The sequence below is a fragment of the Mastigoproctus giganteus genome, chromosome 9 (assembly GCF_048544385.1).
Source record: "Mastigoproctus giganteus isolate SK-2022 chromosome 9, ASM4854438v1, whole genome shotgun sequence".
Classification (NCBI taxonomy): domain Eukaryota; kingdom Metazoa; phylum Arthropoda; class Arachnida; order Uropygi; family Thelyphonidae; genus Mastigoproctus; species Mastigoproctus giganteus.
The window spans coordinates 14,968,065-14,984,245 of NC_143583.1; positions in this window are offsets into that span (position 1 = coordinate 14,968,065).

Genomic DNA, 16,181 nt, shown 5'->3' on the forward strand with positions numbered 1-16,181 from the left:
TCATTCATTTCAATCGTTTCCGTTCACCACAATACTTAGTCACTCTCATTTGCTTCCATACTTGGCCACTTTCTTCACCATTACTCTCTTTCATTCCCTTTCACCTGGCGCCTGCTGCTCCTGCCCACCCAGCCAGGTGGGCAGGAGCAGCAGTGCATAGCACACGCTTCTTGATTAGACATCGGCGTTCGAGCCCGTGACCACCAAATACGGAGGTTGCGGAAAGGTCAGGAAATGACCACCGCATATCCCTGGAGCAATATGGCCTTAGTTGATAAAGCTCCTGAAAACCAAATAACAAATTTCCTTTCACCATTACTCTCTTTCATTCCCTTTCACCACGACCACTTTTACTCCTTATTACAACGATTCACCAAACAGTTCATTCATTCAATCAGCTGATCTCCATTCGTTCACTCGGTTCTTTCATTCATTTCATACATTCCACCCATTCTTTCTTGCCGAATTGCACTGCAGGCACCTAAGCTTACTGATGCTTTTCAGCTGGGGTGCATCCCTTGCTGCGTGTACTTCTCCCTCCCCTTATTTGAGTGTTTCTAATTAGTGGGGTACCTCCAAACCTCCAGTTCCCCACCTTGGCAGGGTGATCTGGGGTAAGCCCAGTTTTCAGTCCATTAAAAGTCAAGTCCAGTGGCTGTACAGGGGTACTGAATAAAATGTCCCTGACAGATTAGATGTCTTCGTCTGTGAGTGGTGGGAGACATAGGCAATTTTAGCTATTGTTTATTGTTCACTGTGGGGGACTGTAGGATGTGTCTCTGCCTATTTCTTCTTGTTTAAATAAACTTTGAGTATATTTGGTGAGAGCTTTGTATAAATTTTCTTCTAGTATAAACAGATGTTCTTGTCCCCTGGGAAGGGGGGCCAATATCGGCTATTGTGTTCTTTCTATGTTGTAGATTGTACATTCACATAGAATGTCAAGATGAGATCATCCGCGTAAGCAAGGAGTGTAATATGAGCGATTTCAGCGGAAAGAAGTTAAGCCCAAAACGATCGTCTAAAAAGCGAGCCAAGGACCTAACTCTGTGGACAAACTCTGGATACCTGTCGGGTAGGTTCCTTGTATTTATTCCTGAGTGTGACAGTTCTGGTGTTGAGATAATCACGAAGGTAGAGATTTACAGAGATGGCAGCTTGCCTGAAACGCGCCGAAACACTTCACCACCATAGAGCATCAAGGGCACCGGCGAAGTCAATGATGAGATATTTCTTTTGAGTAGTAGCTGGAGCAGTTATAAGGGAGAGGCGCGCACCCTTAGCAGAGCATCCCTGTTTGAATCCGTACTGGAGAGGAAATTGGAGATTTGCAGTGGAATATAAGAGATTGGTTCTGTGATGAAGGACCCTATCTGCGCGGGTATCAAAGTGGTATCGTCACCGTTCTCACTACACCAGGTGGTAAAGGCCCGGGTTCGAATCCCGTCGATGACGCGAGGAATTTTAGTGAGCTTTTATCACTCCGTGGCTGAGTTATTCCGTTTCAGGTTAGATAGCAAGGTTTTTTCCCAGAAACTGGGATTTTTTCGTCCAGCAAACAGGCAAATTGACCAGAGACCACACGCAATTTACGGACAAAATAAATATATGGGTAGATGTAATCATTTACAGGGGACTCTAATATCATAATTTTTTTTTTTTTTTTTTTTGTGGTGAAGGAGCCGCTCGAAGATTTTCCCATTTTTTTTTTTTTTTTTAGTATTAGTATCAGCAATATCCACATGATGCAAGGAAGTATATGGCTTGAATTGCACCAACTAGAAAAACAAAGAACCAGAAAACAATAAGAAGAAAAATTTTAAAATAATAATAATAATAATAATAATAATAATAAAAGAAACGGAAATAGACAATCTATGCGTTTCCCTCCTCGCATAGGTAATTATCCACCTAACCTTTGAATTTCCCCAAACTATCAGCCTCTATCACCCATGTAGGTAACTTATTCCATAATTTATAACACGCTGGCTAAAATAAAACTTTCAGTAACCCACTGTAAACATCTCCCGTAACTTGAAATTATGGTCCCTAGTTCTAGAATCATTTATAACCGTGAAAATTTCTTCCTCATTCATTTTACTTTTGCCTCTCAGAGCCTTAAATACCTCAATAAAGTCTCCCCTAAGGTGCCTAGTCTTCAGCTCCGCAACCCAAATGTTCGAATCTTACCTCATATGGACGCCTTTTTGCCGATTTCAGCAGGTGAGCCTTTGGACCCTTTGTTTAGGTGCAGTTTCCATACTTGAACACAGTATTCGAAGTGTGGTCTAACAATGGCCCTATACAGGGTGTTTCAAAAATGATGGCCAATAATTTAAAGGTGAAAGGTACAAACTAAAATAAGCAGAAAAGTCCCAGTGAACATCGGGCCGCAAATTTTCGAGATAATGCACATTTTCTGTTAAGATCCGTCACTGACTAGGAGCACTAGTTTACCAAAAAGCTGTGAATCCTTTACTGAGAGTGGTTTTATTAAACATAGGATAATACATTTTTAATTTTTGGTTTCAACACCACAGGATTTTACAGATGTTACATATTACAGGATGTTCTTTCTAACACCCTTTTCTCAACATCAGGTGTTATGCTTCTGGGCCTACCTGCTCGTACTCCATGTGCGAAGCGCCCATGTTCTCTAAAGCGTTGATGTACCGTGATGAATGTACGCCTGTTGGGCTGCCTTCGGCAGAGAAATGCTTCTTGGTACAAATGTGTAGCCTGGCATGCACTGCCGTTGGCTTTACCATACATGAAGTGCATGTCCGCATATTCTTCGTTGCTGTAATCTCTTTTCATGTTGAATATCCCCTGACAAGTACTAGTATGTCTGCTACGTCTCAGAGAACTGAGAGAGGGGGAAATGGAGAGAATTAGCATAACCTAACCTAAACAAACAAGTCAGTAGTGGATCCCAATTCTGGACAGTCCACCTTATCAATTGTGGATCCCAACTAGAAATGTGCAATATCTCGAAAACGATTCACTTAAGGACCCATGTTTACTAGGCTTTTTGCATATTGTAGTCTGTACAGTTCACCTTTACATTATTGACCATCACTTTTGAAACGCCTTGTACATTGGGATTATGGCGTCCTTATCTCTACTAGCAAATGTTCGATAAATCATCTGTAGGATACCATTGGCCTCCCTTGCAACCTGTCTACAATGCTCGGAGAACTTCATGTCTGACCAATCGTAACACCCAAAAGTCCCCTTCCTCCACTACTCGACTACTGGCTTTAGTTCAACTCCACCAAGTGTACAAGTCATTTTGCGGTTACTGCTCCTTAGGTGTAATATCTTACACTTTGCTAGATTAAAACATACTGCTATTTTTCTGATCATTTTTGAAGTCTATCTAGATCACTCTGAAGAATCTCTGCTTGGCCGTGATCATTAACTACTTTACCAATCAAAGTACTAGTAGAAGACCGACTGGATGGTATGAATTATGGTAAGCCGGTTGCTTGTCCGGCTTTTTCAAAATGAAAGGAAGAGAGATGCAAGTTTCCAGCAGTGAGGGCAAGGCATTTGTTGTAGACAGCCAGAAAATACTGAGAGAGTAGGTTCCGAAATTTCAAATCCAGGTGCTTTATTGTTTTCAGTTTTCTCCAACGCTATATTGAGTTCTTCAATGGCAAAAGGCTCATTAATCATTGCCGTGGTATATGACCCATATTCACTGCAGATTTCTCTCTGTGCTTCTGTAAGTTTTAGGTGGTGTTTAGAAAACAGGACAGTCAAGTACATTTGATGTGGATTCCTCCCAAAAGTTGGTAAGAAGTGAGTGTAGAGCTGTCTACTTCACCACAGAGGAGCTTCGAAGTAACGATTTTATAGACTACATCCCAAGGATCGTTGTCTCCAGTGGTGGAAATCAGGTGACACTAAGAGGGCCCCCTTTCTCTCCCTGATGGCCTTCGTATAATTGTTGCGCACAGTTCTACACGTCTCATGGGAGGGTGTTAAATATGTGCAGTGACTATGATGATCTAGCTCGCTAAATTATCTTATAGGCATTATGCACTTTTATATCCTAAGGGTGTGAAGCGCGTCACACCACCAAGGAACCGAGTTTCGAAAACGGTTTTTCTTTGAAATTGCATCCTACAGGTATTAAGCATGATGTTAATGATCTTGTTTGCATGTCGCAAACAAGGTCACCAGCATCATCCTGCCTATTCGGAAGCCACTTGTTTTAGATACAAACAGAAAAATTCCCTTGCAGTGGTGCCTAGAACGTAATGATTGGACTAGGGAACAATGGAAGAAAGTTGTATGGTCTGACGAATCGTGACGCTTTGTTTTTCACTGATGGTAGACAGAGAGTGTGGTGAGAACTTCTCGAAGCGATGGAGCCTGCTTGCCTTATTAAAATATCTCAAGCATCTGGACATGGTATAGTGGTAGGCGGAATGTTTTGTTGACACGGACTGGGTCCATTGATACCGGTGAAAGGTCGAATGTCATCCATGAAGTAACAGAATTTTGTATTGGATCTATTGCACCCTGTAATGCTACGTTTTTACCCCAAAGGCAATGGTCGATTTATGATGACAGTGAATGTGCCAGAACTGTGCAATAATGGTTCGGAGAACATGACACGGATTTACACTATTTTTCCTGGTCCCTACATTCGCCTGAATCTCAATCCTATTGAGAATGATTGGGGCTGGAGATAGCTATTCGGCACCGAAGTTCTCTTTCCTCAACTTTTCGCAGTATGCGATATTTTTCTTGAAGAACAGTTATTATGCTGCGCCTCATACTTTATGTTAAGCGAACCAAAGGCTGCCCGATTCGATATTGAATAAAGATTCGCACTGTTTTGAACAATGCGTGTGTAGTTGATAATATTATTCGCTGAATTCTATTTAACTGAGCGTTGTTTTGTCTACACGGTTGTACAGTGGTATCGTCACCGTCCTCCCCACACCGGGTGGAAAAGGCCCGAGTTCGAATCCTGTCGATGACGCGAGGAAGGTTTATGAGCATTTTCCACTCCGTGGCTGAGTTAATCTGTGTCAGACGTAGGCAGCAAGGTTTTTTTACCTAGAACCTGGGGTTTTTCGTCCAGCAAAGCAGGTAAGTCGATGTTAGTTATTTAGGCAAGTATTTCGTCTGCCAGAGATGGTAGATGAAATAACTTGCCGGATGACCCTAATAAAAAATTTTCTTTTTAGCCTTTTTTTTTTTTTTTTTTTTTTTTTTTTGTAAAATTGACGCTCTGATAAACCCGATGCCAGCACCATAGCAAATCATTGGAAGAAACATAGTTTTGAAAATTAAGTTTAGGGTTCTCCGATTCAGTTTCCAATCTGACCTTGTTATCCTCTTCCTTTTGTTCTATTGCTGTGTAATTCCTTACTTTTTCTCGTCAAGTATGTTAAGTGAGGAAGGAAAGTTAACTTGGTATCAAATATAACACGAAAATATTTCATTCCCTTCACCATGCCTATCGATGTTCCACTGGGGACATTAGGGAAAGATAGTCTAATACCTAATGTACTTTTCAATAGATAGGCTTTGCTCTTTAGTCGAAATGGTGAATTTGTGCATACTTAACCAGTCCAGTAATTTTGATAATGAAGCATTGCCCATCGTTTTAGCCTAGTTCCTGCTGTTCGTCTTTACAGTCAGTACATGGTCATCTGCGAGAAGCATGCTTTCCGCAAGACTAAAGTCCATATTTATAGTCCATATTCATCGACGACTATAGTCGAAAACAACAGTTCAAGAAGAGAGCCCTGGGAGACTTCGTAGTACTGGGTCCTTACTGTAACAACTTCGTTATGTAGGTAGTTTTGGAGATGTTTGTATAGGTTTCTAGGTATATCGGTTTGAAGCAGACACCTCATGACGCTCGGCCACTACAAGCCATCAAATGCACCAGCAAAGTCCATTTATATAGCTAGGAGATATTTCTGCTCAGCAGAATTAGATGCTGTCGTCAGGTAGGACATGAGATGACGCAAAGAGCAAAGACCATCTATTGAAAAATATAAGCCAGGCCGATGCATCCTCTGTACATCGGCCTGGCTTAAACCCATATTGCTTGCTGAGGCTAGATTCGATGCTTTATACTAATTTTTCAGTCTGATTACGAATAGACGTTTCAGAAGTTTCTGCGGTCTACCCATTCATGCTCACATGGATGAGTGGACGTCAATTCCTTGAACCCCTCTTCAGGTCTCTTTTTTTCTTTCTTTTCTTTTTTTCCCAGACTATCTTGCTATTTCGGGTTTTGGACAAGGCGGAGCCTTCCATTCAAAGATCTGGGAGTGATCTGGGTTTGGTTTTGTTTCTGGGTAATAGCCATATACACACACACCATTCGTCACTAGTAATGATGGAAGAATCAAAGTGCAGGTACAGCAGCAGCACGTTGACGAAGATCTTGACATGCAAGAATTCGCAGCTCTGCTTGATTATCAATAAGGATTCGAGGCACAAACATGGCCGAAACGTCGCATTATCAAATCTTATGCTAAAAGTGATTGACATGTACTATAAGAAATATCAATTTCACTGCAGTCACTGCATGGATAGTTAAGCGTCCATCATTCCTGATCAGATCACGAAGAAGAGTCACCGAATAATTGGTTTTGAAGATGAGGAGGTCGAGAGAGCAAGGATTACCTTCGACTGAAATGCGGCCCTCTTTAAACTTTGCGAATCACTGAAAAGTCTGTAAACAATGCAAAGCATCTTCTCCGAAAGGTATGTTTAATATTTTGTAGTTTTCTGTTGCACTTTTCCCTAATTTGAAACAAAATTTGATGCAAATTAGCTACTCATTAAAATCGCTCATTTTAAAATACGACAAAATACATAAAGCCCTTCTCTTCAACTCCTATTAATTTAGACTCACTGATTATAAAGGAGAGATCCATATATGATTATATCTAGGTAAGTTACTGAATATGTTGCGATTAATCGCAACTGGCTACATTTTCAAGGTACAAAATCAGTCCCCGAACATGTTGACAACGAAAGGGCATATGAGACTCAACTCCAAACAATTATCCATATTGCCACGACAACAAATGTCTGAAACCTTTTGAATATCACTTTGGAAAGTGTGACTTTGCATTAATACGATAATGCATTAGAACTTTACACTCGCAAAATCATACGAAACAGAAATAACAACAAACTGCACGCAGTAATCAAACAGGCAGAATTTCACAATAAAATATTTCTGCTCAAAATAACGCTTTTAAATCACATCCCTACTTTCTCAATCACGCCTTGTTATCTCTCTCTTTCCTGTCATTTTAAATTTATCCCCCTCCCCTTTTCACAGCCCTACTACTTTATGCCTGCTTAAATTAAAAGTTTTGGTGTGTGATAAAAATAGGTATTAGGATAACGTTACAGAGATCACTCGGGGTTCGTGCGGCAGCGTGAAATCGCACTGATGAAAAATACCGTGAAATTCTAAAAGTGGAAAGATGCATTCATCGCTTGTCAACTATACTAAATTAGAGAGATGAATATGAAGCAACATAAATCACTTCGAACGTAAAACTGTTTATTAATGCATGAATGCACCACCGATGCGATCTCCAAAAGCTAGTGACACTTCCTTCATATATCTGTCAGGTGGAAGTTTATATGTAGCCAACATCTCGGTCCCACTTGGGACTGCGTTGTTTATCAGCAAAACGAAAATAAAAATTTAATAATGGAAAAGCATGAGCAAGAATCAGACTATGTACAAATCGATATATTAATTCAAATGTCATTTATTCCGACTCCGAGTTAGCTTTAGCTTCAAAATCTGAACATAAAGTGTATTTTGATTAGTTTTTACTAAGCTTCTCTATAAAATAGAGAAGCCTTGGTAAACCTTAAAGTGAATTGCGAGTAAATGTATTTAGTGGTATAAATATGCACTCACTAGCCAAAATTAAAACATTTATCCAATATTTAATAGGACCACCTTTTTCCGAATTACAGCCTGTGCATGTTGGCATGGATTCCACTAAGTGTCTGAGGGAGTTTAGCTCCACATTTGACCATTCTTCCATCAAGATATTTGCCAGCTGCCGTATTGTGGTCTGTAGAGAATAGAGAACTGCGAAACAGAACTGACCTTTTAAATATATCCCCACACATGCTCAGTTAAATATATCCCCACACATGCTCAGTTAAATATATCCAACACATGTTCAGTTAAATATATCCAACACATGCTCAGTTAAATATATCCAACACATGCTCAATGAAATAATCTCTCATGATGTTGACGGATGGGGAACTGAATCCGATGCCTTGCTAAAATCCAGATAAACTATATTGAAATTGTTCCCTACATCCAGCTCATGAGTAACCGTGTCAAAATAACTTGTCACGTTAATTAAATGTACTTCTCCCCTAAGAAATCTACGTTTTTGTACTTCAGAATGCCATTTGTATTTAAATGTTCTTCCGCATCGCCGTGATCTTAATTTATTTCATTGCCGTGATCAATTCTTCCGTTTTAATTAATTTTGACACAATGTCTTCTCTTACCTATAGTTTCGTGGGGGTGGTTTTTGATGTATTTTACGGTCGGATTGGGGTCATTGGCCTTCCATTCCGGGGTGCGTCGAATAATTCACGGGGCAGTGAGTGCAAGAATTCATTAAAATTATTTTATTCGTTTACATTTGGAGAGCGTCGTCCTGAAGTTATTCTATGGAGCAGATTCAGGTAATCTCTTTTATTCTTTTAAATGTTCCTGTATTGCACTCTTAATTATTTGCCTCCAAGATTTTCCTAACCACTGAAGTCAGATTAACCGGTCTGCAGTTACCGGCTTTACTCTTAGGACTGCTTTTATGTATTGACGATCCATTTGCAGTTCTCCTATCCAAAGGAATCTCTACAAGTCCAATTATATCCTCATAATTAACGTGAACGGTTCAGTACACACCCTGGCCACCTTTCTCAAAAATTGGGTTTATGCCATCATATACTCGTGGAGCCTTACTTGCCTTTAGGCTTGAAAGTTCCCCGTATTATACAATCTTCTTCAATTTCAATATTAACTCATGCTTTCCGGCTTCACTGACTCAGCTTCTCATTACCACAAAGGGCCTTTCGCCAGTCAAGGCCAATGTGCAGTATCTATTCAATTTTTCAACAACATTAAGTGGGTTTTAAAAGTAAAGGGTATTTAGTATCTAACGGCACCAGGGGTTTCCCCATCTCTGCGATGCTTTCATTGTAGGTGTAAGACAATACCCTGTCGAGGCCAAAGATTTAATAGTGTATGCATATTGGATATGTGTAGTGTTATGTTCTGTTGTTCATCTGGCCATTTAGCCATTGGACCCCGTGGCTAAATGGCCAGATGAACTGGCCATTTAGCTTGTTCCAATCTGATTAATCTTCTTCTTTGTATCCACATTCATGGAAAACTTCTTGACGCCATTCTTTGCTTTCTTAGCTAGTTCTTTTTCCACATACAACCTTCCTCCCTAACCTTATCTGTGGTTCTATTACAGATTAACTTGCAACTTTGTAGTTTTCTGTACTTTCCATCATTCTGCAACTTTCCCATGTTCTCTTTTCTGCTCTATTAGACTGTCCAGCTCCGTATTCATCTCCATCTCGGCATCCACCTCGTGCCATAAGTCCCCTATGATGCCATCTAATTCATTGAGTAATACTGAGTTCTGGAATATTCTTACACCTAGTATTTTCTATAACATGCTGGTACAACTAATAATCATCTAGTTTATTTAATAAGTTTGTTCTTCATGGTGAGTTTGCCTCCCACTTGTTCCAGTCAATCAAGGGCATATTGAAGTCATCCATAAAACACATTCACAATTCCATCTTCCTGCTCTTCACAATCCTCTGGTCTGTAGATTACTCCCACTTTCTTTATACCTTTGCTTCCAACTAACTCACACCACACAGATTCCCTGAAATCAGGCGTAACTTCTGTCTGGTAGTCCTGTTATATCAGCATTAGTTATTCTAACCAGTAGTTCGAATTCACCCATTTTATTGAGAACTCTTGATATTACTGTCGACACAGTTAAGACTAAATATTCTTCTGTAGTTTAATACCCTGACATACCCCTTGAAGTTACTTAGGCTTGTTCCCCCTAGCTTTATCTTCTCGCTTATTTGAAACATTTCCACCCTGAGAACATCTTACCAACATCGGCTGTTATATTACCCTTCTTACCCCGAACTTGCAGTTCCCCCTGAACTCTTACAGCATCAATTCGTTCTGCCGCCTCTGCAAATAGATTCCTTTTACCTACAAGTTCAGGTAATGCTTTATACAGCATCAGTAAAAAAGCACTTCCTTTGCTAATCTCTTTTAAAATTTATCTAACCCTTCTTTAAATTTATTCAAACTACCCACTTTCACAAGAACAGGTGGAAGTTTCTTTGGCGAATCAATTACTCTCTGGCAAAAATTAAATTTTCACATATTTATCCTGCAACCACCCTCCCTCAGTTGAAATGTATATCCCCTTGTCTGTGTCGCAGAGAAAAGGAAAGCATGTGATACCTAAAGCAACTATTGTTAAGAGATGTCAGTAAAATGGCCTTAAGTCGCGTGTTATTAGTGTAAATCGATTTGTGGGCTGCACAAGGGAAGATCTGAACGCTGAGCAATGTTTCGTTATTCGCTATTGTGTTCAATGTGTCTGAGAACTACAAAGACTATGAAGAGAAGAGAAGAGAAATGCCAGAAATTTACAAGTTTTAAATGGCATCAGGGAATTAAACAAGATCGACTATCTGCTATAGCCACGACAACAACTCTAAAATACTTACGTGTGTGTGTGTGTGTGTGTGTGTCAAGCAACTTAGGCTATAAGATGTCAGTTGTCCTCTAAGGACAGTATGTGGAAACTTGTGGTCCCGCTCTTTGTGGCGTGGATGGGTGCTGAGAAGGAAGCTTCGTGGAAGCAAAGTAGCCAAGAAAAAAAAAAACGCTTACAGAACAGAACATAGCTCTAAACTTACTTCTGGGCACTTTACAGATTGCTGTATCATCACAGTGTAGTGTACTACGGCGAAGTTGAACTAATGTTCAGGAGCCATCTACCTAATTCACAATACATGATCACAATCTTTTAAGAAGGACGAAAGATTGTTACATTTACAGATGTCTGTGAATATAAAATCACGCAGGTGTTACAATGAACGTCCTACCCACAGCAGTTGGTTGTTGTAGAGTTTTTTAGGTGCATCAGCAACTTAGGCCATATTTATTTATTTATTCAAGTAAAAGAAAAGGAGAGGTTACATGTACCCCTAGACAGCAAACATTTGCTAGGAGGGTAAACATAACTATGACAGATTAACAATATATACATTAATATAAGGATACAGATCAAATTTATTACAGCAGGCTAAGTCAATGTTCAGGATAAATGTTCTAAATAAATTCAGCTTCCCTGGCAGCACGGTGCGGGAGAGCAGGCAAGTTGTAGAAGGCTGTCCGGAGGGGAGTGCAGTTTGTTCTCCAGCACAGAAACCTTCGGAGAGCGGAGGAGACTTGAAACATCTAAAATGCAGTATTGCGTAAGTATCAGCAAACACTGGATCTGTAGGTTTTGTCCATGCAAATCGCCTCGGGGTTAATATTTAGGTCGTTCAGGAGACCAATCGTGTTTGTTGGAAACATCTGACTGAGCGAGCTGATTTGGTTGAGGGCATGTCGGATCTTAGATGTTTGGTCATTAGTTGCTCTGTTATCTTTGGGTAGAATGATGTAGAATGCTTTGGGTAGAATGCTCTTCTGTTATCTTTGGGTCCAATGAGCCTATTGATGATGGGAGCATCAAGTCTACCCGAAATAAGCTTGGAGAGGGTCATTATATTGCGAGTAGTGATTATTTGTTTCCAAGGGGGTCATTCCATGCAGCGAATGAAGTATAGCCATAGAGATAGTAAGATGTCCTGAAGACCTATTGAGGGATCGCAGCAGCCAATACTCAAGCCCCAAGAACTGCTGGAGGTAGGTTGGAGGAGCGGTGGACTAGATTTCCGACGAGTAGAGAGCCACGGGCACAACACAAGTTTGGATAAAGCTAGATATTAGCTTCTTATTGCCGTAACCAACCAGTTCCTGCCCAGCAGACCTAAGGGCTGCAAAGAATTTGTTTCTTGCTTCCATGAAGTGATCCAGAAAAGACAGATTCGAATCCAATATCAAACCAAGGTCCCTGTGAGAGTTGACAAACTTGATTTGATGTCCGTTTATAGAGACGTGCACTGTGAATATTCTTTTCCTCTTTGTGAACGTCATCTGGGCAGATTTTTCGGCATTTAGCTTGAGTCCAATGTGATGCAGAAAAGGGTTTACCTCATTTATTTGCTTTATTGCAGCTCTTTGGACTGGGAGCGCTTGTTCTGGCTGATCCGAATGAATGAACAGCTTCAAATCATGTGTACGAGATCATGTTTTGGAAATTTGCCAGCAGAGGTTACAAAGCAGCTGCAAACAGTGCAGCTGACAAAACGCCGCCGCCATGTGGTAACCCTTTGCAGACAGCAAAGGAACGAGAGAGACCATTGTACTCAACAAGGAGCCGTCTTTCCTGCAAAATTTTATTGAGTACGGTGACGAGGTTACCGGAGATCCTGAAGTAGTTCTTCGATAACCGATAAGGATGTGATGGAAATCCTATCATATGCAGCTTTGACGTCAAGAAAAATTATGTCGAAATATTTCTGAGACCGAATAACTCAGCCGCGTTATGAAAAACACCCATAAAAATTCCTCGCTTTATTGACGAGATTCGAACTCAAGTTTTCGGTGTGGGGAGAACGGTGATAATAACAACTGTACTACCCACGAAGTTTTACCCCACACTGGGGGTAAAACCTGGGTTGGAACTTCGTCAATGACGTGATGAACTTTTGAACTTTTTACGCATCGTGGCTGGGTTAATCGGTCTGAGGCGTGGACAGCAAAGTCCCCTTCCCTTTTTCGGGAACGCGGGTTTTGTCCAGCAAAACAGGAAAAATCAAGAACACACGCAATTTATGGGCATGGGCTTATAAGTTCGGTTTTCGATGGCCGTAATGTTTTTGGATTTTTGCGGAACAGAATCACTTCATCAATTCAAGATTTCCACTTAAAAAAAAGACCGTCCTTGCTTATAACAACTGTACAACCACCAGCGCAACCACCGAAATGGAAGTTTACAATAAATCATGAATACTCGCGCACTTGACCACTCGGCTACGTCACAACCTGTTCCATTATTTTGTATTCTTCCCACTGCCAGTTTGATATCTCCTGAATTATTTCAAGAAATTATTTTATCGTATTACAGAAAGCTTACTTTCCGTGTGTCAGTCAAATATCCGTTTTGTTTTTCAAACATGGACGTAACGATTTTATCAATAAGGGATCAACTTCTTCTCTCTGGAGTTTTTCTCCTTCTCAATGTGATTGTATTCGGAACTGATTTGACGAGAATCTGTTGTGAACATGCCGACTATCCTGAAATAGTAATACTCCAGTTGAAGACTACGTTCATTGTGCATACTCATATTCTGATACGTTTGAACTAATCTACATATGAAACGGCATGTTTTACCCACAAGTCCACATACAGTACTGTTGCGTTATAACATGATGTTTATAATGACATGATGACTTTTATAACGATTTTCATAAAGTTTATTAATCATTTTGCACTTTTTCATCGATGTCTTCTTTTTGTTATCAGAGTACATGATGCGCGTGACTAGAAAATTCCAAGGAATGGCTGTATAAATAACGTCAAATTGAACTTTTTAATTATTTGCTTTTCCTCCTTGAATAGCTTCTTGAACTGCCAAAATTCCTTGCGCAATTCTTGAAACCCTTCTCCTTTGAAATGACATGAAAAATTATGGAACCTGTTTGTTGATATTGATTTTTAGCGTTTTCAACGAATTTGACTTCCTCCGGAGAGCCATTATCTACTCAATTTAGCTAAGCTGTTATACCAGAGAATATAAAGAAATTAAATGGAGCCAAATTGTGGGGGAGAAGTTCCATCTAAAGGAATATCTGTGAGGAATTTCTAATGGAAAACTGATTCTTCAAATAGAATGTCCTCTCTGCTCTCCCCATTCGGATCCATTTGAGTTCTTTCTATTCCCCATGTATCAAAATACGTCGAAGAGTCTTTTGAGAACATCTAGCTGCATTAGACCCTCTAACTTTGCAAGCTAATTGTTTCAAAACACGTTGGTAAAAGTCTTTGAAAATTTATCACGTGAATTAGCATAAATACTTTTAACAAATAGTAATCAATCATATGCGTAATGGTGTTAGAAAAACTTTAAATAAATACATTCTGAAATTGCCGACGTGGTCCAATGTAGGAACCTGGCTCCTTGATTGGACCAGAGGTTGATTTGTTCTGGAATCATAAAATACTGATTTTTATATACATTGGAATACATAATACAGATATACAGTAGCGAAATTTTAGAAAGAGAACATATTTTATTGTTTAATGGGCTTACACAAAAAGCAAAGCACATTTTTTGATCTTTTTAACTACAGCGCATTTAACGTGAACCCATTTATGGCATGCCATGCATTGGATCGTATCGTGCATCTCTTGATTTTCACAAATAAAGCAATACCAGCTTTCATTATCTTGTTGTCTTTCGGTAGCCTCCCCTCAAAAGTTCTAGGACCCAGTTGGTATTTAAGTTTTTTTTTCTTTAACTTTCGCTGTTTAATCTAAAGAGATTCCTTATAAGGACTCCCTCAGTTCAAGAATAAGCGGAGTGCTTCTTTTTGCTCTTTTCTACATTGCAAAATCAGCAACAGGTGTTGGAGAGATGTCTTCTTTATGTGTACGCACATCAAATTTAAGCTTCTTGCTGGCACACTCAAGACATATAGGCCTAGATATTGGGAACTTTGAGCATCAGTGTGAAGAAAGTTCCGCTCTTGGATAGAAGATACTTCTGTTATATTACTTAATACCACAGATGAAGAGAAATGGTTATCTTGAAATAAATTTCTGTGAACTGGCCAAACTCCTGTTTTAGCAACCAATCATGGTTGTAAAACCATTCATGCCAAATTCATGGAATATAAGTAGTTTTGGAGTATGCTTCTCGAAACAACTGACATATTTGAAATTGCGTAATGCACCGGCGTGGATGAGCACGAACCCACAATATTACAAAGCTACAAACCTGCTAAAAGCAGGGTCTTATAAAGGATCAGAAAAAAAGATTCGGTTAGAGGTTATCTAGGTCAAGAAACGCCTAAGGGTCAGCTCACAGTTGAGCTGGTTCTATGTTAAAGGCGATGTGGATTCTGGGTTGAAGTTATTTTTAATAACATTATAAATAATGAATTCATAAGTTTCAAACATAAATAAATTGTCCGAATCATAATACGATTAATTTACATTGCTGTAAAACGTAAACATATTTTCCAGAATTATAAATTTTTTGAAGTGTCAATGGTTAATTGACTGAAAACAGTTAAGAGTATCTTTGAAAATATGTTTCCTTCATTGAGTCACCAGGACAGCTAGGAAATAGTATGTGGTCCAGTCTAGGCAACAAAGCGCAATCTTGTATTCAGCATTCTAACGTAGAGCAGTCAAAAAATAGCAAAGCAAGAAAATCAGCAGAAATTTGAAGAAATTAGAATCTATTGATGATTATTAATCAATTATCGAGAAACCGCGAGAATTGAAAGCCTTAAAATAAGATAAAAAGCATCAAAAGCACACTTTTTAATTTCAAATTCTCACTACTTGCTCGATGAAGACAAAACTATCGTGACAGACTCTTCTAGTAAAAATGTATAACAATTCGCAATTAGATGCCAGCACAAACGTTAAAATCTTATATTTAACTTGGTGGTCCATCCTAGGCGCTGGTCCAATTCAGCCAACTTTTCCCTACGTGTAGTACTCAGCTAGATGAGAATTTTGAAGAGCACAAAAGAAGATAATTGGTAGCTCGCTTTTAACTGTCTAATAAATCCACTGAAACTTTCTAGCCTTACCTCGAATTGTTTCTTCAAATTTCGCGTGTTCTAAGGCCAGCCTTCTTCTCATACAATGCCTATAATGTGTGAAAAAGGCCTAGGGTGAGATCCCATAAAAACAGGAAGAATTTTCATAGACCTTTTTCCGTATAGTGGCCGAGTTAATTTTGGGCGGAGG